The sequence below is a fragment of the Pelodiscus sinensis genome, chromosome 2 (genome assembly GCF_049634645.1).
Source record: "Pelodiscus sinensis isolate JC-2024 chromosome 2, ASM4963464v1, whole genome shotgun sequence".
Taxonomy (NCBI): domain Eukaryota; kingdom Metazoa; phylum Chordata; order Testudines; family Trionychidae; genus Pelodiscus; species Pelodiscus sinensis.
The window spans coordinates 14,272,228-14,295,928 of record NC_134712.1 but is presented as its reverse complement, the minus strand read 5'-3'; the positions used below and the strand labels follow the sequence as shown (position 1 = coordinate 14,295,928).

Below are 23,701 nucleotides of genomic sequence, written 5' to 3'. Positions count from 1 at the left end.
TCTATGGATGCATATACCCGCAGATATAATGTGGATATCCATGGGTTTGCAAGGCTCACCCTACTTGTTCTGGCCTAGACACCACAAACACTAGATTGCTATTTCTGAAACTGTCAGAGTATCCGAACTAGCTTACTCACCATCCCTGTCAGAAAAAGGGTTTCCCAGAATGCTTGAAGAAATTTGACAGATCACACTCTTCACTGGTTTCCTTGCTTTCTTCTCGTCTTTAAACAAATACACAAAAATGGAGCACATTAGTGCTCAGGTTTGATTCCCTTAAGAAGGAACATTTGGGAAAAATATAATGAAATGAAAAAAAAATCCTTTAAGGGATTTCTATTCTATTCTATTGAAGTCCTGGGCAAACCTCCGATTATGCAGAATCAGAGCCTAACTAAGCATCCAAGCTTAAGGGAAAAGAAACAGGTGTGAAGTGCTCTGGGTCGCCCAAGAAGGGGCGGAGCCTCAGATAGAAGGACAGGGGGGAAGCAAGGGGGACTGGCTTTCCCACTCACAGACTCTGATTGGTCTGGGGGTTGGGGAGCATGTGCAGTCTCTGCCCCCGCCTGCTCCTCCTGCAGCCCCTGCCCCAGAGAACCACCAGCTATTCTGAACAGCTGGCGGTTCCCTCTAGGATCCCATGCCCCCGGCGGTGGGAGGAGACTTTACATGCTCCCCTCTTCCCCCTGGCCAATCAGGGTTTGGGGGCGGGGGGAGCATGTAAAGTCTCCTCCCGCCATGCCCCAATCCTGCAAGGAGCATATGGTGCTTCTAAGGGCTACGCACTCCCTCCAGGACGGGAGCAGGGAGTCTCTTGCTCCCTGTATGCAGGGCTAAGAGTCAACCATCAAGGTTGACTCTAAGCACCACACACTCCCTGGTCTCTAGGCCCTGATTGGCCTGGGGGTAAGGGAGCAGCAGGGCCACTGTGGGCCAGATCAACTCACTTGGAGGGCCAGATCTGGCCACAGAGGCCCTTTTGCCCGCCCCACCCTAAGCCAAGTCCTTTCATGTAAATACTTCTTGCCTCAGTGATCTAGGTCCTAACTGCATCTGATGCTTGCTGGATGATCTCTTTGGGACAGGTGGTCCTAAATATGACCATGATGCACTGATATTGAGAGAGAGAGAGAAAGAAAGAGAGATTTATCAGCTGTCGGTTCACAGATTTCCCTCTCACTCGTTCCTTATGCAGACAAAGATCTTACAACTTTAAGAAAAAACCTTATAAGCTGAAATGGCTTAGACTACAGATGGCAAATCGAGATGACCCTAAGCTAATGCTCTAGCTTCATTTCTAGTTTTCAGCGGACAGATATGTCAAAAACAAGAGAAACTGATAATGCAGTAAAACACCAGACAAGCAGATAAGATTTGGTTAGGATTTTATTACAGGACAGAATTAATTTTATATTCTACCATAGCGACATTGAGGGAACAGGGCTCTGATCCTGCAATGACATTAGAATGCAGTAAACCGTTGATATTAGAGCTTCATCTTGGGATTTAATTGTAGCATTGTTTTCACATTCTGATCTTGGAGCAACTTCTGAAAAATTAAAGCATATGATTCACTTCTGTTACTCACTCCAGTTGCTCCAGAGCGGGGCCTTGTTGTGATGTCACCCTTTGGGGGAATTAAAAAATTAAACAGGCTTATATTTTTGGTGCGTTGTGACGTGATGGAGTGTAATCTCCTCTGTGACCTCTGAGGCAAAGAAGGCTGCTTTGTATTTTGTGGATCCAGCTGCAGAGGTTATCAGCAAGTTAGACCCTGTAAATGAGTTAGCAGTTCCCCACAAAGCACAGGGGTCTTTCCACAGTTCAGCCATTTGTGAAGCTGATTTTTAAAACATGTTATTTTACTAAGGCTTCATTACCAAGCCATTACAAAAAGGTTAAGCAAAAAGCTTCTCTACCCTGTTGGAAGAGATTAGTTTGTATTTCTGAATTCTCCTCACAAGCTTCATCATCCATTTCTTTGAGAGCACTTGAAATGTCTCTAGCTCTTGGTATAGGAAGCACATTATCAATTAGGAGCTACTGCAGATGCATTACTTTAAACTGGAGCTTGAAAGGTGGTTGGGAGGTTGGTAGATATTTTTGCCTGAGCAAAATTCAGAAGGCTACATAATGTGGCTCCTATACCTCTCTCAAGAATGAATTGATCAAATTGCATTCAAAGAGGTAATTATAACTGAAAAGGGCTTTAATTTAAATAAGATGAACTATGGGTTGCCGCTGTGGTTTGTGGGTAGGCACTGGGCATTAGACCTAATAGGATTATACTAATAATCCTGATTTTTTAAATTAGGGATGCCTTGTCTTATCAGTTAATCTTATTGATTACCTGCACTCCCCCTCCCCTTGCTGCCTCTGATATGGAGACAGTGAAGCAGGGGGAGCAGAAGTCAGTGAGGGTAAGGAGCTGGCTTTAAGCGGGCTCCCCATGAGCACTGGATCCATCTACCCTCCCCCACTGCTGCCGCCTCTGATAGAGAGGCAGAAGTGCAGAGGGTGAGGGGGACAGGCTGGAACCAATACATGCGGGAAGCCAGCTTTCAAGCAGGTTTCCTGCGTGTGCCAGCTCCGCAGACCTGCCTCTCACCCACATCCCCACAGCAGCCTGTGTCTGTGGGGAGCTCAGACACCTGTGGGCAGGGGCTGCTACCACCCCACATAGCTGCCTCTGTATCAGAGGCAGCAGTACAAGGGGGTACGCAGCTGGTCTGCACAGGGAGCTGGTTTTTAAACTGGCTCCCCTTGCAGACAAGCTCCCACCTGTCACCCCGCACTGCTGCCTCTGATAAAGAGGCAGTAGTGCGGAGTAGCAGGGGGCTCCCCGGGAGTGGGGCTAGGGTTACCAGGTAGACCCCCCCAAAAATACCAGACACACTTGATCGTGGGCGGAGGGGGAGGCACCAGGCGGGGGGGAGGAGGGAAGCCGGGGGGCTGGCCGGGAGGAAGGGGGGCAGGAGGCGGGAGGCGGGGATGGCGGGGGGGCGGGGGCCACGGGGCTGGCCGGGAGGAAGGGGGGGCGGAAGCAGAGCTGGGGGGGATTCGGGGATTGGGGGGGGCTAGACGGGTGGAGGGGGGCCAGAGGAAGTGGAGTGGGAAGCAAAGCTGGCGGAGGGGAGGGGGGGCTTGGTGCAGCCACTGGCCGCAGTCGGAGCCCAACCGGCCGCGCCCCCGGCAGGCACTCCCTCTAGTTGCTAGTAGAAGCCGGGCAGGAGGAGTGGCTCCCAGCGCCAATTGCGGCCCCGCTTCCCAGTCGCTCCCCCGCCCCTGCCAGGCTTCCATCTGGCACTCAGCCGGAAATTCAGAAAATACTGGACATTGCATATGTCCAGTATTTTCTGAATTTTTCTACCGGACAGAGGGTGCAAATACCGGACTGTCCGGTAGAAAGCCAGACACCTGGCAACAGTAAGTGGGGCCAGGAGTGCATTGGCTACCTGCCCTGCCCCTGGGGACCAGTGTTCCCTATAAGATTTTCCATCCGTGAGCAGAGTGAGTTATGTCTTGTGCACCAATACTGATGTCATGTGAGCTTGTTGGCCACTGTGGCACCCGTCGGTGGATAACAAAATTATATAATTTAAATTATATAAGGAAAAAATACTAAAACAAGGGATAATTAACAAGGTGCATGACCCTGCATCCATGCACCCAGTTTGGCACCCAGTCTCGCCCTGGCTCCTACCATTCCTGTATCCATGTGTTCCCCTACTCCTACACCCTCTGCATTGTGCCCCTTTGCTCCTAACTTCTGCACAGTGCCCCCTTCATCCCAACCCCTGCACTTTCCTTCCAGTTGTGCCCCCACCCCTTACCTAGTGCTTCTAGCATGTCCTGCCACACTGCCCCCCTGCCAAGTACCCTCCATCCCCTTTGCCCAAACACCTATGCCCTATTGCCTCTCAACTTCTGGCCATGGTGCCCTGGGCATGGGCCTAGTTTACCCAGCCCTAAGGCCGGCCCTGCAACAGGGCAGCTGAGCAGCCACTGGGAGGCTCTGCTGAGAAGGTGGGCGGGCCTCAAATTCTTGGTATGCGCCCATGCAGATGTGCACATTAGAAGGAACTATGCTGGGGCTATCGAATAGTCGTGTAACCACTATGATTTCATGTGGCTACATGACTATTCAGTTGCACTATATCTAACATCTGTATTTTAAACTAGGGATGCTTTCAAAGCTGTACACTTTTGAGGGGGAAAATGAGCCCTTCCTGTCTTCCACAGTGAACATTAAGGAGATGTTTCTATTTTCATACTGCAAACAGGCACTGCCATGTAATAATGCATAATGCATGATATTTGTGTGCCTGTCTCGTCACCAATAAAACCTACATTTACCACTGCCATCTTCTGGGTGGACCTCAGATATTCTCCGGCCAGAATGGACAGTTATGATAAACCAGTCTGACCTACAGCAGAGACCATAGACTATCTCCAAAATAATTTCCACCTTTTATCTTATAGCGTATCTCCTTCCTCTTTGTGTGTCTTCTGCACACTTAATCAGTGATCATTTTTATATTTTCTTCCAACTCACTTCAATGCAGGTTAAATAGGATAGAGCCAAGAATTGATTCTTGTGGGACCTCGTGGAAACAGACCTACTCACTGTCTCCCATTTACAATTACATTTTGAGACCTATTGGGTACCCAGCTTTTAATTCATTCAATATGTGCCATGATCATTTCATATCATTCTAGAGTTTTAATCAAAATGTCACACAGTAGCAAGTCAAATGTTTTACAAAAGTCTAAGTATATTACATCTACACTATTACCTTTATCAACCAAACCTGTAATCTCATTCAAAAAAAGATTAAGTTAGACAGGATTCGTTTTCTATAACCTATGTTAATTTGCATGACTCTCTTTTTCTTCATTATTAATAAAGTTCTGTATCAAGGATCTTTTATTTTGTCCAGGCTCAATGTAAGACGGACAGTTCTATAATTACCCAGGTCACCCTGTTTACCTTTTTTTTTTGGCACATTAGCTTTTATCCAGTCTTCTGGAACTTCATCAGGGTATGTCTACACTACCCCCCTAGTTCGAACTAGGGGGGTAATGTATGCATACCGAACTTGCTAATGAAGCCCGGGATTTGAATTTCCCGGGCTTCATTAGCATAAAGCCGGCGCCGCCATTTTTAAAAGCCGGCTAGTGCGAACCCCGTGCCGCGTGTTCGAACTAGGGGGGTAGTGTAGACATACCCTTAGAGTCTAAGACTTGTGGAAAATCAACATTTAGGGTGCATCTACATAGCAGGGCTTAATTCAAAATAAGCCATGCAAATTGAGTTACGTCAATTCCATAGCTTATTTTGAAATTGGGAGCGCCTACACAGCACTTATTTCAAAATAGAGCGCTATTCCTCCGACTCCTCTTACTCCTCATACAATGAGGGTTACAGGAGTAAGAAGTCCTCCAGCTTGTCACTATTTTGACATTATTTCAAAATAACTGCCTGCTGTGTAGACGCAGACTAAGTTATTTTGAAATAATGCTGATTATTATGAAATAATGTTGCTGTTCAGACGTATCCTAATGGACCAGTGAGCTCTCAGCCAGCTCTTTTCAAACTCTTCGATTAGGGTTGCCAACTTTCTAAATGCACAAAACTGAACACCCTTGTCCTGTCCCAGGCCCCGAGCTCCCCACCCTGTCTCTTCCCAAAGGCCCTATCTCCTGCTCATTCCATCACCCCCTCCTTCTATCATTTGCTCCCCCCCCATCCTCGCACACTTGCTCATTTTCATCAGGCTGGGGCAGAAGGTTGGGGTGTGTGGGGGGGGTGATGAGGCCTTTAGCAGCCCCTGTTGATGGCGAACCCATCCCAACTGGGCCACAGACAGGGGCACTCCAGCTCGTCAGGAGCTGCGGTGGTGGGCTTGGCCTGTTGGTGGTGGGCCAGGCCTGTGTATGGCGGAGGGGCTGCTCTTGCCTGCCTGGGCTGGAGCAGCCTTCCCGTCCACACCCCCTTTCATCAGTTCACTGGTTAAACATTACATTTAATTGGCTAACGAACTAAATGGGGGTATGTCTACACTACTCCGCTAGTTCGAACTAGCGGGGTAATGTATGCATACCGAACTTGCTAATGAAGCCCGGGATTTGAATTTCCCGGGCTTCATTAGCATAAAGCCGGCGCCGCCATTTTTAAAAGCCGGCTAGTGCGAACCCCGTGCCGCGCGGCTACACGCGGCACGGGCTAGATAGTTCGAACTAGCTAGCTATTCCGAACTATCTGTACGCCTCGTGGAATGAGGTGTACAGATAGTTCGGAATAGCTAGCTAGTTCGAACTATCTAGCCCGTGCCGCGTGTAGCCGCGCGGCACGGGGTTCGCACTAGCCGGCTTTTAAAAATGGCGGCGCCGGCTTTATGCTAATGAAGCCCGGGAAATTCAAATCCCGGGCTTCATTAGCAAGTTCGGTATGCATACATTACCCCGCTAGTTCGAACTAGCGGGGTAGTGTAGACATACCCTGGGATTTTACATCTCTAGTTGGGATGTGGGAGGGGGCTCAGTGCTGGGATGCAGACTAGGAGAAAGTTTGGGTGTGGGAGGGGTTCAAGGTTGGGGAAGAGGATGGGGGACCTAGAGGGACTGAGGGATGTGGACTCCAGGAAGCATTTACCTCAGACAGCTCCAGGGAAGCAGCAATATGTCCCTCCAGCTCTGTGTGCTACCCACACCCGCAGACACTGCCCCACAACACCCATTGGCCAAAGTTCCTGGCCAATGGGAGCTGCAGAGCCAGTGCTCCCCCCAACATCACTCCACTTCAGAGCATAAGGACATGTCTCTGCTTCCTGCGAGTTGCGCAGAGCCAGAGTTCCTGCCGGTTCCACCAACTGTACTTTGAACAGCCCAGTCAGCGGTGCTGACCAGAGCCACTAGGATCCCTTTTTGACTGGCCTTTCCAATCGAAAATCAGACACATGGGAGCCCTATCTTGGATGCAAGTTATCTGGCATTTAAAAATGTCTGTTAGCACAGTTAACTGTTACAGATAGTTAAAAGCACTTGGCAACACACACACAAAACCTGGTTTGCCTTGTCAGTGGTTGTCTTACTCCAAAAGTACTCCTGCTGAGTTCAAGGGAACTCTCTGTGGTGGAAGGTACTATCAGGCCTGCCGATGGGGGCGGAGAAGAGGAGGGAAAAGGGTGATTCAAAGGAGCCAGGAGGTCCCAGCTGCCACCACTACTGTGGCAGCAGTAGTGGCTGGAGCTCCAAGACCTTTAAATTGCCACTGGAGGGCCATGCACTCTGTGTAGCTCTGAGGGTGGGGATCACAGAGGGCTCGCTGACCCTGACCCCGCCCCTTCTGCCCAAGGCCCCACCCCCTCTGGGAGCATGGAGTGACCCCCCACCTTAGCCAGTGGCCCACACAGACTGTTGGCTCCCCTGGGTGCTATCCAACATAGGGATGAGTTCCACAGTCCTGTTCTCACTGATAGAAGAAAGGTACAAAACACACATGTTGATGAGATAAAACACAGAGGCAGAGTCGGGTTAGTTGGAGCTTTCTCATTTCAGAGTCAATATTTTCTCCATGCCTTGATACCGAAGGTCAGAATTATAGCATGTTCAGCAGTTTCATTTAACCTCCAAGGCACTTTAAATCCTTCTCTAACTAACCCTCTTAAAACCCCTTTGATAAGTGTCCTCATGCTGCCTTTGACAGAGAGTGTAACCATAGTTCTCTGTAAGGCGCGCACCTGCACAGCCGCACACAAACAATTCTACGGCCGCCCACCTCCTTCGCAGAGCGGCGTGGTGCGTTCCTGCTCTGGTGGCAGTGGGGTCTATGTGGTGGGCCCCATGTGTGTGGCTGGAGCTGAGGTGCCATGAGGCTGTCCCTGCTAGGGAAGCCTCATTGTGGCTCCGGTTCCAGCTCTGGCAGCAGCCACGCGGCCCGGCTAGCAGGCCGTGGCCCTGGTTCCAGCTCCAGCGGCCGCCCTGAGCTGCAACCACTGCGCCTCTCTCCCCCAAAAGGGGGGCAGGAGTGGCAGTGGGAAGGCACCCCAGTGAGGTGTGGCTGAGTGTGGCGGGTGAGTGTGTGCGCAGGTTGGTTTGGGAAGAGGAGAAGGGTGACAGGGAGGGGGAAAGGACTGTAGTTATTAGTCCACTGGGAAGAAGCGGTGGCTCTGGGTCACTTTGTGTGCATGTGGGAGAGAGGAGAGGTGCTGGTCACACCTTGCTAGTGAGCTCCGGGATCCAGCCCTTATGTCCCCACCCCAGGCATGGCCCTACCACCAGCAGCGCCCGGCTCCCCTCTGCCTGCTTCTTCAGCCCCATGCAGGGCTTTTCCTCCCCCACCCCCTACAGACCTCGCCGCTGATTGTTAATGACACTAGCAGGGTCCAAAGTAACTGATGGGGCTGCAGGTAGGAGGCTATCCCCTGCTGCCCCTGTCCCCAGCCCAACCCCACAGCAGAGCCAGTTTTTGAAAGTGAATTGAAACAGAGAGGGAGAGTCCAGAAAAGCGATTAGGGTGGACAGTGAAAATAGTATTTATCCCTATGTGTATCTCGAGGAGCTAATATTTATTTCCAGTACTTAGTTGAGTCTCATTGTCCTTCCCGCTAATATCCCCGATGGGCTGTCTGTCCCACCCGCCAGTTCACATCCACTCAACTCTGCCAGCCTAGCTAAGAACAAAATTCTTTTTGCCATATGTCCTCGTATCCTTGCAGAAACCTATTTCCATCTGAGCCCCACACCCTAGGCTGATTCCTAGCCACTCCTAGCTGAGCCAACCAGGCTCAGAATTCCTTCCCCTCAGCTCAAAAACATTCCCCTTCTTTTATGATCCATCCTTCCTCCCACCCCGAAAAAAAATCCTTCCTAGCCAAACTGCCCATAGCTCTGAGCCCTTCTCTTTCCAAATACTCCTTCACCCTGACTCAAAACCCTTCCTGTTGCAACTCGGTCCTGTTCACACCACCCCTGCTCTGAATATTTTGCTGCCTTCGATAAACAATGCTAGCTGTGCGGCACCACACAGTCTGTTTTATCCTATATTTTACTTTTTATTGCTATGCAGTCCAACATTCAGGCACTAAAGCAGCTTTATATTAAATCTCCACCATGTCTGTGTTCTGTTAATTCTGCTCTTTCTTTCCTTTCCATCTTTCCTTCCCTTGAAGCATACATAATTTTTGGTGTAATTTTTCTAATAATTTTTGGATTTCCTTTTTTCCTCACTTTCTTCTCCAACTTCTCCCTCTTCTTTTAATTCTGGGTTTTGTTCTCTCATGTTCTCCCCTCCATCCTTCCCTTGTTTTTCTCCCCTTCTACACTTTCCATTTTCTTGTCTAATTTACACCCTCACTTTTTTCATATTATCAATATGAAGCGCTTGACTGACACAAGGCAGTGGAAAGGGGGTTCAGATCTTATCTGACAATTTATTTTTGGCTTGGTTTTACAAGGAGAAAAGGTTTTCTGTCTGGTCTAGCACATACTGGAATATTTCTGGGCATTATTTTTTATGTAAAGTACTGGATTTCCATTTTTATGAATCTTAATATTCTTTCTTCCATAACATTTAATATATATGATATTTATTAATAACTTGGGTGCCTGCCATGGTGGCACACATCCGAACAAGTGCACATGACTTTAATATTGGTGCACAAGACAAAACTCACTCCACTCATGAATGGAAAATCTTAGAGGGAACACGGGGTGTAACTATGACACAATTAATGCCTTGTTTATACTTACGGGAAGAGCGGCACTCCAGAGGTCAATCTTCCAGGGTTCAATTTAGCAGGTCTAGTAAAGACCCACAAAATTTAACTCTGATGGCATCCCCATCGACCTCAGCACTCCACAGAGTTGTGAGGAGAAAAGGAAGTCGACGGGAGAATTTCTCCCATCAGCCTCCCACAGTGGGGACACCAAAGAAATTTGATTCAAGATGTTGTCTTCAGCTATGCAATTCTTGTTGCAAGAATTGCATATCTTAAATCAAATGTATTGTGTAGTACAGATCTGATCTAAGTAACATGCCTTAGATCAGTGGAAATGCTCAAATAATGATGTGAGTAAAGGTATCACACTTGGCTGCAAGCCAACAAAAGCACTTTGTGAGACTTCACATCCCCATGCAAATTTGTCCAAAGGCTATGGAACATCATTCTTTTGTTCTGTGAATTTAAGATTCTGGCCCATACAACTCAAAGTAAGATCATACAGAAAATTTATTGGACTCCTGTAATGCTTCTTAACACAGGTCCACATAAGGCTATGCACCCCCAGCATCTTAGAATCTAACACTAATTAATGAATTTGTTCTCACAATACAGTAGACTTCCAATAATCCAGCACCCTTGGGACCCAGGTGGTGCCGGATTATCAGAAATGCCGGACTATCAGGAGGTACTCTGGCAGGGGCGGGTCTCGTCGGAGCGGAAGCGGGGGAAGGGGCGGGGGTGTGCCAAACCCTCCCTCCTGCTGCAGGGAGGCAGAGCCTGCGAGCGGTGGAAGAGGAGAGGCGGTGACAGGCAGGCAGCCGCATTCAGGACGTTCTGGTCAGTTACAGTCACTCCGGCTGGATCCACAGCTGACACGCAGTTAATGTAATTTTCCTCTCTACTGCCGGGGGGGGGGGGGGGGCAGCGGAAGGTAGGGGTCAGTGGGAGAGGGGGAGGGGGAGGAGGAGGGGGCGAGGGTGTGCCAAAGCAGCCGCATTCAGGACGTTCTGGTCAGTTACAGTCACTCCGGCTGGATCCACAGCCGACACGCAGTTAATGTAACTTTCCTCTCTACTGCCGGAAGGGGGGGGGGGGGCGGTGGGAACAGGTAGATCCGCAGGTGATAGGCTCCTCCTCCCCCTCCCCTTCTCCCACCAACCCCTACCTTCCCCTGCCCCCCCCCCCCCCCGGCAGTAGAGAGGAAAATTACATTAACTGTGTGTCGGCTGTGGATCCAGCCGGAGTGACTGTAACTGACCAGAAAGTCCTGAATGCGGCTGCTTTGGCACACCCTCGCCCCCTCCTACTCCCGCTCCCCCTCTCCCACTGACCCCTACCTTCCCCTGCCCCCCCCCCCCTCCCGGCAGTAGAGAGGAAAATTACATTAACTGCGTGTCGGCTGTGGATCCAGCCGCAGTTAATCAATTACTCTAACAACTTGAAGCAGCTGCCGGAGCACTTCCAGGTTGCAGTTGGTGCCGGACCATCAGGCATACCGGACCACTGGATGTCGGACCACCGGAGTTTTACTGTACCTCCAGAGAAATATCATTATCTTCACTGTGTAGACGGTGAACTAAGGGACAGACTTACACAAGATAACAAGATCCTTATATTGGCATGAGATCCTTATCACCCAAGAACCAGGGCAAGGTCTTAACCACTGTACCATCCCATCTCTCCATGGTTCTGAGTCAGTGCTTTCTGAATCAAAGCCCATAACTGCAGGGCAGAAGAAAGTTCACAATGTCCAAATGTTTAATATTTCTGACATGAAGTGTTCACTGTAACTGGATTAAATACTAAAGTAATACACCAGAAAACTCACTTTGACATGTTAATGGGACTCTTGGGTGAAACAAGCCATAAAAAAAAGAGTATGGGCCAAATTCTGGTCTTGATGTAATCTAAATTCAGGATCAGAGGATTTAAATATTTATTTCAGTGGCCACATTAGCTACACAAAGAAGGAAAGCACTTTAGATAAGGAATGCTCTTTGGCAAACTTACATAGCTACCTGGGCCAAAGCCATTTTCAAGATTAGAGTTTAAATACCTTAATAAACCTCTAATTAAAAAAAGATTTAGAAACCTGTTGCCTACATTCAAAATTAAAACAAAAGTGACAGTGAAATTAGGTGTGTTTGACATTATTAATATGTAATGGTTCAGTAAACCTCCATCATCAGGGCACTTTCATGAGGAGATCAATCTATGTTCGAGGCATATGAATTACTTTTGGCCAACCCTATTGGTACCAGACCCAGACATTAGCTTGGGATGTTTGTGCTAGCTGCTTTATAGCCAGCTTATGCAGACGAAATTGAAACTGTCCAGTGGCTTGTCCAGTGTTTGCCAATTCTACAGCTCAATTCAGCCAAGATGTGACAGCCAAACTGAATCGTTGAGAGGAAAACGAATGTTATTTGACAGTCAACAGCACTGGAGGATTTTCAGGCAGAGCTGGCAGCAACAATTTAACTTGAATTAGATACTGCAATCAAATAGCTATTAAGAAAGGGCTCAACTCCACTGGCACCCCAGGTGGGAGGGAAGGTGGCTTAGAGCAGAGGTGGGCAAATATGGGACCGCAGGCCAGATCCAGTCTGTCAGGGTTATCTCCCCTATCGCTTCTCGCCACTCCTATTGGCCATTAACAATGTTCCACGACCAACAGGAGCTGAGATTTGCAGGTACCAGCTGCAATGCAGGTAAATATAGTGGCAACAGCCTACCATGGGCTAACTCTGGCTAGGGATGAAAGTGACTAGTTGAGTACCCGATAAGCCTTATTGACTAGCCACAACTAGCCACTTCTCCCTCCTCCTGCTGCCCCGCTGCGGGGGGAAAGGGAGAGCAGAAGCCAGTGCTGGGGGAGCTGGCTTAAAAGCCAGTTCCCCCAAGCACCATCTCCATGGCGGGGAGGGGGGGTGTCAGAGCAGGCAGAGGCTCAGTGGGGGACCAGGTGCAAGCTGGAATAGCTGAGTCCCAGCTCGCATCCAGTCTCACGCTGTGACTCTATCTTTCAAAATGTAGTAAAAGTTGGTTTTTACTATATTTAAAAGGTAGAGCGTCAGTAGGGTTAGCTCCCAAGGCTAACCCCTCTGCAGCTCTGCAGTTTCCTCCCTTATCAACTAATCAAGTAGTTGATGGAAATTCCACCAACTATTCGATTAGCTGATTAAACGCAATTTAACATCCTGATGAACCACTGCTGTGTTATTGCCCTCGCCTGGGTTAGAGCTAGAATTCCCAGGTTTCTCTGGTGTTCAAAATTGGGAGGTTAATATTGTCTATCAGCATTACCAATGTTCCCCCTGCTTACTAAACTCTTAGAAGACATTTAGGGGTAAATTAGAACTAAATAATAGTACCTAACAAAGAGCTAGTGTAACCCACACACCTAGAGGATGTGATTCACTGTCCCATATAGTGGCACTTAGATCCCTTATAGTGAGAGTTAAGAACAAGTGAGCTTTATAGCCAAAGTTGAAAACCAACTGGCTTTATAGCTCAGGCTGTAGAGTCTCTTGCACCAAGGTCCCAGGTTCAGATTTGCCTGGGGGTGGTACTCTAGGACTGGTGGCTGTAAACAAACTTTATGGGACTGCGGGAAACTTGGGCACACCCATGATAAGTGGACATTTGGCTAACTAAAATCATGCCGAACAAAAGACGTTCAACTTGTACCTCACTCCTTTGAAATCCCAGCTGTAAGTGCTCTGGATCTCAGCAGATCCACTGGGCACAGGGGTGCTGTGTAGCTTTATTATTTAAACATTTCGCCTTGCCATACCACGTGAGTGTGGCACTGAGACTGCAGACTTGACGGATTAGTTCAACTGCTAGAGCCAACCTTGAGACATCCAACCCATTTCTTAGGGACCCGCTGACTAGAGAGCCTGGAAACATCGGTAGCTCATGAAACTCAAACACACAGGGGGAGTTTTGCCAAAGTAAGCATGAAGTAATGTAAGAAAGGTCAAAGCCCAGGATGAAAATGCATAAGGCTAGAACTTGGGTTTGTTGGTCCTTCAGAGACTACCTCATCCACATTACCTCCAGCAGTTCTGGCTGAGAAGCAACTGACAGTTTGTGAGCTGTGTCGAGCCAAGCACCACAAGACATGTCATCCACAATGGGCCTGACTAGCAGTGCTCCAGCAAGGTCCCTACACCCAGTCCAAGCACAGTACTGAAGCATGGAAGAGAAACCCAAAAGTTGTCTTACAACTAGGTCAGTTCCTAGCCTTCTAACTCTGGCTCTAACTCTCATCTTTGGCTTATGACTCTAACCTTTGTCCCTGACTCTGCCAGGATGCTTGGCCCTTGTCCGATTCCTGCTCTGAGTCTTGTCTCAGGCCCTATCCATGAGGCTGGACTGCCCACACCCTGGATGTGACACTGAGGCTACGTCTACACTGGCCCCTTCTTCGGAATAGCCATGCTAATTTAGAACTTTGGAATAGGGAAATGCGCGGGGGATTTAAATATCCCCTGCGGGATTTAAATAAACATGTCCGCCGCTTTTTTTCCGGCTTGGGGAAATGCCAGAAAAGAGCGTCCAGACTGGCGCGATCCTCCGGAATAAAGCCCTATTCTTGAAAATAGGAATAAGAGATCCTCCGGAATAGGGCTTTATTCCGGAGGATCGCGCCAGTCTGGACGCTCTTTTCTGGCTTTTCCCCAAGCCAGAAAAAAAGCGGCGGACATGTTTATTTAAATCCCGCGGGGGATATTTAAATCCCCCGCGCATTTCCCTATTCCAAAGTTCTAAATTAGCATGGCTATTCCGAAGAAGGGGCCAGTGTAGACGTAGCCTGAGACTCCTCCATTGAGAACACCAGCTCCCAAACGAATATAAGTCATCACTGATGGTCTCAAGACCAACAGAGAAGTGGTTCTCTCAGGGACACAGAACCAAATCCTAAACCACTCTTCTCCAGCACCATCCCCATCCCTGCTTGGCCAAATGTTTCCCTCCCCGTAAAGGGACAAAACCATTTTGTGTTGCAAGGGCCAATGTGCAGACTTTGGGTATTTGTTTTACCCTCTTACAAGGCCATAGATCCTTTCATGTAGCAGTGACACACCTGAGAGATTTAACCACAGGTATTGTGTCTAGTATTGTGTCTTTTCTGGCATTTGAACGGTATCTGGGTTGGAATAGGGATGTTAAATTTAGATTAATTAAGTAATCAAATAGTTGATGGGATTTCCATCAACTATTCAATTAGTTGATAAAGGAGCCTCTGCCTTTGAAAGAGCCCACTCCTCTTTCAGAGCTGAGAGAGAGCCAGGGGTCCTGACAGTCAGTCTCTCTCTCTCTCTCTCTCTCTCTCTCTCTCTCTCTCTCTATCTCTATCTCTGCAGTTAGAAAGAAATTAAGACTATATAGCAAACCCCTGTTCCTTAAGTGACTTGCCATTCAGAACATGTTAATATCAGAGCTGAGTCTAATATTTATTTAAATTTTCTTTCTTTTATGTAGGGATTATATACAGTGTTCCTGTCCGCTAATTGCTAAGTTATCTGCCAAAAAAAAACCCACCCTAGAATTTTCCAGTACTCTGGTAGCCCTAGAAAGAGGTAATAAGTGTGTGGGGGGGAAGGCAAATGGAATCGGTTCTTTCCTACCCCTCCCCAATTTGCTGCTTGGCTTGTACTGAGCATGCTCAGTAACACTGCTGAAGCCGCTTTCCTCACCTGCCACCCCCCGTCATGCTCTCACTCTCTCATCACCTTTATCAGGGCATGCACAGGTCAGCTCCCCACTAAAATCTGAACTGGCGCCCCTGACAACTGTCATGTTAATATGTAAGCAAAGGGGCAGGTTCAAAGAACCAAACAGAAAATGTACTGCTGGGAAACAGGCATAGAAATTATTGTAGGGGATTTTGCACCTGTCAGTCTTCCTAGTGATAACCCAGTAAGAAGTTTCTCTAGGACTCATACTGTCTCTTCCTCCTCCCTACCCGCACACTTCTTGCTACCTTATCTATCTACCCCACCACCAAAAACATTTCTATGAAGAGGAACAACAACAAAAAAGGCTTTAAAAAATCTACATTGAAAAAAAGGGAGGGGGGTTCAGCTGGTGACTTCTCACTTCAGCAAACCAAATACAGCAAAACTCCAATAGTCCGGCATCCAATAGTCCGGCACTCCTGATAGTCTGGCATCAAAATGGCAAGAGCCTAGTGAGTGAGCTTTGGCAAAAAATGAGTCACAAGGTAACAGCAGCAGCAGCTGAACTGAGCAAAAAGGGTAAAAAAGGCTTAAAAAAACCTAAAACATTACAGTATTCTGTATACAGTATGTACAATAAAAAGGGTTAGGACCACTTTATATAAAGTATATAATGTATACAGTATATATATAACCAGTTTATAGTACCTCCTGATAGTCCAGCATATCTGATAATCTGGCACCACCTAGGTGCCATAGGTTCCGGATTATCGGAAGTCTACTGTATTCACACTTCAAAACCATTAAAATAGACCCTCTCTGAATGCCTTTAAATATTTATGCCACTTTTCACCCATCCAGAGTTTAAATATTAAAACCTATAGGCTCAATTCTGCTCTCACCTACAGCTTCTACTTAGATCATGGTCATTTAGATCCCAACAGGGAGATATATTTATTGAAATTTGTGGTAGAGTTGAAATTCAGACCTTGTATCTCACAGACACTTTGCTCTTCAGGTTACAGCAAGTTATCGACTCTTGACCACCAGAAAAATGTACTGGGTGTCCATATATTCAATTTCAAGTAGGATTCAACAGTACATAGTCAAGGTCTAATACATGAATAAATAATCACCGCACCATGGATCCTAGGAATTCAACACCTTGGTAAGTGCTTCCAAAGGTTACTACTGTTGTTATCAGAATACATCAGGAACAGTTCAGCCTTTGAGACTGGAAGACCAAGGGCATAATGTGGCCTCAAAGAAAACTGCCCTTGCCTACTGACGGAATTTTTGTTTCTCTAATAACATTTTTGGGCCGGGACAGTTTGTTTAAATGTATTCCCAATGCCGTGATTGCCTTTGAGGGAGGCAGGGAAGTGTTTTAACATTAAAGCCACAGAGCCAAGTAGCCGGCAGTTGGAAATGTTATGAATTTAACTTGGAGGTGGAGATGTGCTCTGACCTTGCCCTCCAATATGGTAAACCATGGCATCGGCAAAAATCAAATGTTCAAAAATGAGAAGACAAACCGAAATCCATTCAAGGGGTTCACTTCCAATCCACATTGTGCACAATTCTCATTCCTTTTTGTTCTTAAAAAAAACTAGTGTCATCTGCTTGTGTTTTTTTTAAATTTTATAACTATTCCCCACCCCACTCGTTTCTCTCACTTGTTGCTTCTTGCCTAAGCTTGTGTCTATAAAGCACGGTGGGCAATATTTTTTGATGGTGAGGCACTGCGTGGTTTTGATAAGTGGTCAAAGGCTGTACTTTTCTATGGAGGGCATGTGGGGTCTGGGATGGAGATTGGGTGCAGAAGGGAGCTCAGGGTAGGGTACTGGTATACAGGAGAGGGTATGGGGTGTGAGAGGGAGTTTAGGTGAAGGAGGGTGTTGTGACATGGGACAGGGTATTGGGGTGTAGGGTCCAGGAGGGAATAGGGGTGCAGAAGAGGATTCTGGCCTGGGGGAGGGGTATAGGAGGGGTTGTAGAGTCTGGGATGAAGTTGTGACCTGGGGCCGGGGTAGAGAGGTATTGGGTGGTGAACTAGAGCAGGATGGGGTGGAGACCTGGGGCAGGGAGTTGGGATGTGGGAGGGGTGAGGTGCCTGGCTGGGAGGTGCTTACCTAAGTGGTTCCCAGCCAACAGCCCAACAGGACCCTGTGCCAGGCTCCCTCCCTGATGCAGCCCCAAGCTCAGAGCAGCTACTCGATGTGCCTCTCTGCACCGCATGAATGGGGAGGTGGAATTTACATGCACTGCCCCTGCCCCCAGGACAATCTATCAGCTCCATTGGCTGGTTCCGGCAAATGGGGTCTGAGAGATTATGATGGGGGTAGGAGCAGCCAATGCAAACCAGGCAATGGGAGCTGAACAACTGCGCTGAGGGTGGGGCAGCAAGCAAAAGATTCCCCTCTCTCCTATGCAGAGAGGTAGATGAAGCAGCTGCTCTGAGCTCTGGGGTTGCTCCCTGCTTTAGGGTCCCAGCAGGTTGGCCGCAGGCTAGACTGAAAGTCTTGGTGGGCCATATCTTGCTTGCCTCTTAGCTAAGGAGTTGCTCCTCTTAATGATTTAAACATAATAAAATACCAATAAAATTGAATTTTCCAGCTATTACACAGCAGAGCCCCATTTGTTACATTGAATTGGGACGGGGGCCAGATCAGATCTTCCAAAAGTCAGATAATCAGAAGAACGGGGACATGTGAGGCTGCAGCGTTATTCAGTGGCCCCAGGAGGAATTGCCTGCTTCTGGCCCTGTGTGCGCTGGTTGTTGGGTTACCATGGAAAGCCGCACAATGGAGGGCTGGAAGAACAGGGCTCTAGTGCTCCCCCTTGCCATCTGTAATAACTCCATATGAGACGACGCCTTGTATTACATGCTGCTGCTAGCAAAACTCACATGGCTCCTGTACAGCACCCCCACCTCCCTAGCCATGAGATAGGAGAGGATTGTTACACCCAATTGACAGAGTGAATCAGGAACTGCTCAGAGCCAACCAATGCAGAGAAGCAGAACAATTCCCCAAGCAGCTAATTGCTCATTTGCTGGGCCTTAAAGAGAACAATGAAGTCCTAAGTCTCCTCTCTGTCACTGGCCTCTCCCCCAGCTCATCCAGTCAGCCGTGAGCAGGAAGCTATGGGGAAACAGAAGTGAAAGACAAATTCCAATGTCCCCAGTGATAACAAGGCCTCAGTGGGAAAATAATTCTCCCAATGTAACTTAGTGTCTCTCCATGACTTGCATTTGGCCAGCACCAGGTGGATCAGGCTGCATCAGCACCAAAGCTCTCACAGGCTCTTACCTTCTCCTCAGGGACGTCTGTCTTCTAGCTCAATTAGTTCTAGGAAAGGAGAACACACCAAAGAGGCTCCTCCTCATGCTCGTTACCCCGAATCCTCTCTCAGACCTCAAGGGCAGGCCTCAAGAAGGAGACTCCCTGTAGCAAAGCCTGGGGGCTCTCTGAGATTGCCCCTGCCCTGCCCTGCCCTGCAGTCTGTCCTACCTGGCCATTGTCATAGACTCTTTGTGAGGTCACTGCCTCCCAATGTCCTTTAGCCAATAAGATAAGGCTCTGCAAAAGGTCTTGTGATGTCACTGCCACACCCACCCCTGCTCTGCAGGACTAATGTTCTGGTCCTAGCCAGCCCCTTTGCATGTCTGAGCTGCTCCCCTTGTGCCACCCCCACTCACTCAGTGTTAGTTCTGGGATCAAGCAGGCTGCTCATGCAAACATCAGAGGCTACTTAGTGCCACATGCCACTTGCAGAAAAGACTGTAAGGCCAGACTGTAAGGCCAGAAGAGACTGTTAGATCATCTAATCCAAGGGTGGGCAACAATTTTCGCAGGGAGGCTACTTGATGATTTTTTTATACTTGGTTATGGGCTGGCTCCAGGCCCCCGGGAAGGGGCGGGGCCTTGGACAAAAGGGATGGGGATGGGGGCTACAAAGAGAGTTTGTGCAAGACACTTTGTGCCTGAGAGAGACTTTGTGACAGATTGAGTGCGTGCAGCAGTGTATATGAGAGACAGTGGCTGGGTATATATGAGAGACAGTGTGTATGTGGCACAGAGACTGTGGCACAGACTGTGTGTGTGACAGTGACACAGAGTGCGTGTGCTGGCTGGTGCTGGGTAAGTTTCTGAAAGAAGCCATGCTCTGCCTCTTTAAGGCAGTGGAGCCCCACATTTTTTATACTGGGGACCGGTAAACCCATTCACAAACTTTTGGTGGAGCAGTAACACTTTATTCGAATATTTGCCTATTTGTTATGTAAATGAATATTCAAATATGCAAATAAAATGTTACTGGTCTGCCAAAAGTTTGTGAATACGTTTGACAGTCCGTGGTATAAAATACCCTAGCCCCCCATGCCAGCCCCAATCCCTAGAGCCCCTCACCCCTCCACTACCCCCTCTCAGCACCAGCCACTGACCCCAGAGTTCCCTGCACCCAATCACCCCAGTGCCAGCTGCTCGCCCTCAGAGTTCCCTAGTGCCAGCCCTCCTGCCCCAAACACCGCAGTACCAGCCTCCTGTTTCCAGAGCTCCAAGGCACCCAATACCCTCAGGTCCCTCTGTACTAGCCCTCAATCCCCAATATTAGCCCTGTCCCCAATGCCAGCCCTGCCCCCTAGTCCCCTCACTACTAGCCTCACGCCCAATATCCCCCAGTGCCAGCTCCCTACCCTGGATGTCACAGTGCCCCTCATTGTGAGCTCCCCCATCTCAGACCCCCCCAGTTCCCATGCCTGCCCCGCCCCCCTCACCTAGCCCTGCCAGTGCCTCCCAGCCACCAGCTGAATGCAGAGCACTTCCCTGCACAGAGGGAGGACTGCATGTAGCCCGCAGCATGCCAGACTCCTGCTGAGCACCATGGAATCTAGGCTCCACATGGCACTTGACTCCAGCTGAGCATCGCAGCAGCCGGGTCCCTGTTGAACACAGATGCAGCACTCGGCCGGGGCCAAGCACTGCGTGAAGCCCGACTGCCACAGCGCCCAGCTGGGGCAAAGTGCCATGTGGAACTTGGCTACCGCCCCTGTTGAGTGTTGGCCCAGCTGGGCTCCACGTGGCATTTGGCCCGGGCCAAGCACTGCTGCTCCCCATCACACGGCCCTGCCAGCTGGGCCGCATAGCCGCCAACAGAGCAGGAACAGGGAGCCACGGTGCCTCTGCCCCATTAGGGGAAGCATCACTGCAGCCCTGGCTTTAGCTGCAGCTCACCCAGTTGCCTGCTGGGCCACTCACCCTGATGCTACATGAGGAACCCAAGCAGGCGGGGCTGATTAGCAGCTGGGGGCATTGCCTGGCAGGCAGGGATTCATGGCCCACTGCCAGTCCACAGACCAGTGGTTGGAAACTGCTGCTTTAAGGGAAATCTGTCCTGCTCGGTTGTCTCCCTCCCCCCGTTCTGCACTGCCCAGAGTCACTTACCATCCACACTTCAGATTGGAGCAGCTCTGCTGACTGTGTCTCTCACTCTCTCTGCAGAGATCGGGTGCAGGGGCAGGGGAACACCCTGACTTCAGTACTCCCCACTTCCCTCATCTGCTCTCCCCCGCTGTGCACAGCTAGCTGGAGAATCCTTGGAGCAGCTGGGCTGTAGGCTGGAGCAAGGTGGGGGGAGGGGCAACTGAACACATGCTGCTGGCTGTCAGTATACACACTCTGCTAATCAGCTGCGTGGGCTGGAGAGAAATGCTTGGTAGGTCAGATCTAGCCCCGGGGCTTGATTTTGCCCACCCGTGCTATAAAGATTGCACGGCTGTTTTAACTGTCTGTACGCCACTCAGCACACTTTGGGCCGCTGTATAAACAAGTAATAGTGATAAAATACTGCAATTCAGTTAGGATCTTTCTCTATACTACTCGAGTAATACAATCCCACCACACTGCAAACAGAAAAAAAAATGTAACATGGGTTTCCGAGTCGAAAATGCTCAGCATCTTTGTTTAAGAGTCACTTCTCCCCTTCACTGCAGTGTCACAAATTTTATTAAATGGAACATATATACTAACATTTTTAACCAAAATACCCTGAGCTTCAGATAACAGAGTCAGTGTAGATCATGTCCGATCACGATTAGCTCTATTTCTGCACTAACCAGGGAAACATAGCAGGACTCCGTAAGCTACTGTCTTTGTTGTCTATAATTTGTTATTATTTACACTGCAGTAGTACATACAACCTCTAATGGTGGAATAGGACCCCATTGTGCTAGGCACTGTATACACACAATGAAGACTGTTCCTGTCCCCAAGAGTTTACAGTGTAAAAATATATAATTTTATAGTCTGAAACAGAGGCAGACACACTCAGAGAAGTGCAAAATGTAATAAACACTTTATAAACATGCATGAGTTTCATATCCCAGCATGTCCAATGCGGCAGGCAAACTCATTTTACAACAGATGAAGTGAAGATCAGAGCTGTCATGTGACTTACTCAAGCACAAAAAGTGAGTCACTTCTTAGGACTGAGGTATGGCGGTAGGGATTTTTTTTTCAGGATTTAGTTGAAAATGCTAAAAACGTAGTTGTGGGTTAACCAAAACCACTTGCAAATTCAGGTCAGGTTTCCCCCAAACAGGTTTGGCTGAACAAACAAACAAACAAACCAGAAAAAAAATTGGAAAAAGTTGAAACATTTCCTTTCCACATTTTAGAAACAAAATATTTTGGACTTTTCAGTTAGAAACTTAGCTAGATTTAACAGGGAGCAGGAAAGAAAAAAGCCCCCGAAAACTGAACAAACAAAAAGAAAATTTGAGTTCTTATTTCTGTTAAAAAAGATACATCATTTGACCCAAAATTGTTTGTTTTTTTTCTTTTCAGGTTAGCCACAAACTCCAAACCATCAATTATTCTCATAGGTGAACTCAGTAGCAATAACTCCTAGTACCAAAATCTAGCCCTCAGGTAACATAATCTGCCAAAGACTTTAGCGCCAAATCCATTCCTGATGTAACTCACCTGACTGATGGTTTATGGTCCTTAATGTACACCCCTGAATATTTCCTTACTACCTAATCCAGACAAAAGGGAAAACTACTAATACTGGGGCATCAGTTTCAAACAATGAGAGGTCATCTTCATTCTCCTGCAGTGATTAATATTTTATTCATTTATAAGTGATCTCCATTTATTTAATTCTCCAAATGCTACCCAGCTTCTGGCAGCACAGTATTTGAAGAACAGTCAGTACTGATCTCCCGATGGCGTAGGCCTACGGCAGATGTTCTGAGCAGCTACTAATGTCAATGAGTGCAGCAGTGCTCTTAAAGGTCATCGTAACACGTTCTTCTGGACACAGTTTGGATTTTAGCTCCATTAGTGTTCTTTGCCAGTAAAAGAATCTTTTCCCAAATCAACCCGACACATCACATGTCAAAGTGAAATAATAACAAATGGGATATCGGCAACCGATAACGTGAATTGCTTCTGTGATGTCATTTCCTTTCGGTCAGATGTATTTTTAATTTTTCTCAGGGGTAGCCGTGTTAGTCTATATCTGCAAACACAATGAGGAGTCTGGTGACACCTTAAAGACAAACAGATTTATTTGGGCATTGATACATCTGATTAAGTAGATTTCGCCCACAAAAGCTTATGCTCAAATAAATGTTTGTCTTTAAAGGTGCCTCCAGACTCCTGGTTGTTTTAATTTCTCTGTAAACCACTCCTGATACTTGTTTGTGTCATAACAGCTGCATGGTGGCCTCGTGCTCCAAGCCGCATGAGGGGTAGGGTGGCTGGCATGGAGCTACATGACAAGAGAATTCATCGGAAGTATAATTCCAGAATTCCTCTGTGGAAGGGCACTCTCCAGTGGAATAGCTACCATCTTTCTCCACTGCTAGTGACTGGAGCAGTCCTTGCCTTTAGGAAGCACACAGACCGTGCTTGTGGTTGGAACATAACTGGGAGGTGTGGGATTCCCATCACTGGAGGTTTTTTAAGAAGAGGTTAGACAAGCACCTGTCTGTGATGATCTAGGTTTACTTGGTCCTGCCTCTGCACAGCTGTCTGGACTTGATGACCTCTCAAGATCTCTTCCAGCCTTACGTTGCTATATCAGAAACTAGGATCACTGTGTCAGTCACCACAGGATTCCATACTCAGGGTTGCCCCTGGGGGTTCACATTGGGACTATATTGATATTGTTTATTCTTCATGCCTGAGATTGCGGATTTGTGTCAGGTTCTAGGGCAATGTCCTTGTGACTCACATCACTTCATTTATACACATTTTTTCTGAATGTACCGTTAGCTGGAGC

General features: G+C 48.1%; 1 protein-coding gene and 1 long non-coding RNA gene across 2 annotated transcripts in view; both read right to left on the bottom strand.

Moving 5' to 3' along the window:
* Positions 1-23,701, bottom strand: part of KCNQ3 (potassium voltage-gated channel subfamily Q member 3) — a 274,082-nt gene that overhangs the window by 70,355 nt on the left and 180,026 nt on the right. The gene's annotated exons all lie outside the window — the stretch shown is intronic.
* LOC142826932 (uncharacterized) lies at positions 1,372-18,904 on the bottom strand. Its single transcript, XR_012901209.1, has 2 exons — positions 18,727-18,904; positions 1,372-1,552 (listed from the first exon to the last, which is right to left on the bottom strand). It is a non-coding gene; the product is annotated as an uncharacterized LOC142826932 (long non-coding RNA).